The sequence below is a fragment of the Cavia porcellus genome, unplaced genomic scaffold, assembly GCF_034190915.1.
Source record: "Cavia porcellus strain 051 isolate PalLab524CR breed Dunkin Hartley unplaced genomic scaffold, mCavPor4.1 scaffold_27, whole genome shotgun sequence".
Taxonomy (NCBI): domain Eukaryota; kingdom Metazoa; phylum Chordata; class Mammalia; order Rodentia; family Caviidae; genus Cavia; species Cavia porcellus.
This window is the reverse complement of record NW_026947510.1, coordinates 36,634,232-36,636,798: the sequence shown is the minus strand read 5'-3', so window position 1 is coordinate 36,636,798 and position 2,567 is coordinate 36,634,232. Positions and strand designations below refer to the sequence as shown.

At 42.6% G+C, this 2,567-nt stretch overlaps 1 pseudogene; it reads right to left on the bottom strand.

The window, feature by feature from the left end:
- Nucleotides 1-509: 509 nt before the first annotated feature.
- Nucleotides 510-1,246, bottom strand: LOC111757025 (syncytin-2-like; annotated as a pseudogene).
- Between the last annotated feature and the right edge of the window lie 1,321 nt (nucleotides 1,247-2,567).

Genomic DNA, 2,567 nt, shown 5'->3' with positions numbered 1-2,567 from the left:
GGATTCTGACACATCAGCAGGTAACTTAAAACAGTGGGAAGTTCTAAAGAGATGAAATCTTATAGAGTAATTCAAATCTCCAAGGCGCAGACTCATAAGGTGGGATAATTAACACAATCCCTGTACGGGCCAAACCACAGGGACATGTGACAAGCTAGGTGAGGAGAAAGGGAAACTTAACTACCAAGAAGAAACTTAACGTTAAGATAGCTGTTGTCTTATTAACATAAGATGATGGCCAATTGTGGGGTTTCCCACAAGCCCCCCTTTACTTTAAAATGTAAGAGGCTTATAAGAAGCTGCATCCTTGAGGATACTGTGCCTGTCTTGGGTCAGGACTCTTTCATATGGGTCCAATTCTGCCTTGTCCATCATGGGAGGCAGGGCAGCAATAGGCCCAGCTCCTATCTTAGGTGGCAGTTGGTTAGTGCATGTGAGGTCCAGTTGTCCATCTCTGGCTATCCAGTCTATAGCACCAAGGTAAGAAAAATAGAGTGGACGGCATGCTTTCACAAAGCATTATCATAATATGGTTTTGCAGGCTCCGTGTAATTTTCTCTATTGGCCATTTTAAGCCTGTGGTAGTGGACCTGTATAGGTTGCATTTTTATGGCATCCACCTGTTGTTTGACAAAAGCCATCAATTTTTTAAAGAGGAAAGGGTCTAATGAAAGTAAAATTAACAGTCCAAGTAATGGTCCAAGCAAAGGAAGAAGATAGGCAAGATTCCATTCCAGGCACTCCAGAGAGGAATTTGAAATAGCTCTCTTCTTCTTTTTACCAGGTTTTCTTGCAGTCTCTTAATTTTGTCTCGAACAATGCCAGACTTGTTCACGTGGAAGCAGCAGCGTTCCTGTAATGCCAAACAGATGCCTCCCTGCTCTGCCATTAGGAGCTCTAACCCTCTTCTGTTTTGAAGAATTACCTCAGCTAATGAATCTATTTGATCTTGAATGTTCTGAATAGTACGAGACAATGCCTGAAGATCATCAATAAGCTGATTGGAAAGTTTGTCGTAAGAATGCACTGTGACTCCTAGTCCCGTAGTAGCTGTCACTGGGGCTCCCGAAATCTCTAGTCCTACCAGCAAGAGAATAAACTGCACTGCTCTCTTAGTATGACCTGCAATGTAATCAAGACTGGGAATGGGAAAAGGCTCATCTTCAAATATAACATCAATGTAAGGTAGTAAGGTAGCCATGACACACAACCCTGTCCAATTGGCAGGCAGAAATGTGAAAGCCATGTTTCCCTCACAGAAAAATACTCATCCCCTAGTCAAAGAGGGGTAGTCCAGTTAATTATAGAATTGCAGTTAGTGAAGGTGACAAACCCAACATCAATGTCAGAGGTATCGTTATGAAAACTTCCCTGGAGGCAGGGAGAATCTCTGAAACCTACAGGCTGCACTCTAAAGGGAAGGCTGGCCCTACAATTAAGATTTTCAATGTTATGTGGGGTAGAATCTGGAGGAATAATGAGGGGCATGGGTGTGCCTAGGGTCATGCACAGCCAACAGTCTTTAGTCAAATCAAGGTTAGAAACTTTAAGGGCTATATAAGTGGCTTCTAAGATATCCAAGGTCTGGGTATCTAGATCTACACTTCTCAGCTTGGAGAGCCAGGGGATGATAATTTATCTTGGGGAACATTTGTTCTATAATTTTCTCTATGTGTTTTTGTATTTGAAGTTCTTTAATCTTGTCTTGGGGTCCACCACAATCTAAAATGTGTATCAGGGCTAACTTGCTCCGTCACACCAGACTACCAATTGTGCCACTGCATGAGACCTGGGCATATTTTGAATTTCCAAGGACCTGTGAGATGCCAGACCCCTTGTTCCCAAAGCTTCCAGCAATAGGTCTCTGAAATATGGCAGTGAAATACGTCTTATTGTCTTTTCTCATGCACTCCTGCACTAAGTCATAGCAGGAAGAATGCATCTCCATTTTGTAAGGACATTTTTGGGGCATGACCCCAGTTGGCCATTGACACTAGGTATTATGCAAGCTTTGAGATAACACCTCTAGCTTTGGATCATTCTTCCTGTGACAGTTGGAAGGGCAGTAAGGTATGCTATCTTGTACCCACAATCTGTCTGTTGAGTGTATATTTATACTTTGGTACTGAGTACTTGCATGCCATAAGATTGGCGTGGGCCTCCTGCAACATGCAAGGAAAGGCCTTTGTTATATTTATCATGGGAAAAACCTCCTCTTCGATCACAGGGGTTACCATACAATTGCTTTAGTAGTTGTTCTTTGCTTATATGAGGTGCAAAGCCACCATGCGAGATCAGCAGTAGGGCCATCAAAATTCCCAGTGGTAGGATCCAGATTTTCAATTCCATCATCTGAAAAACAAGAAATGGGAAGAATCTCTCAGGGAACATATTTGTCCATGCAGTCATCTGTGAAATTATCCTCTATTTGTTGAACTTGATCTATTTGTTTGACCAATCATTCTGGCAGTCATCTTGCAGATTTCATCTCTTTAGAGTGTATGCATACTGAACCCCATCCCCAGATAAGAACTGGGTCTGGACCATGCCATGAGTTAGTCAGGGGA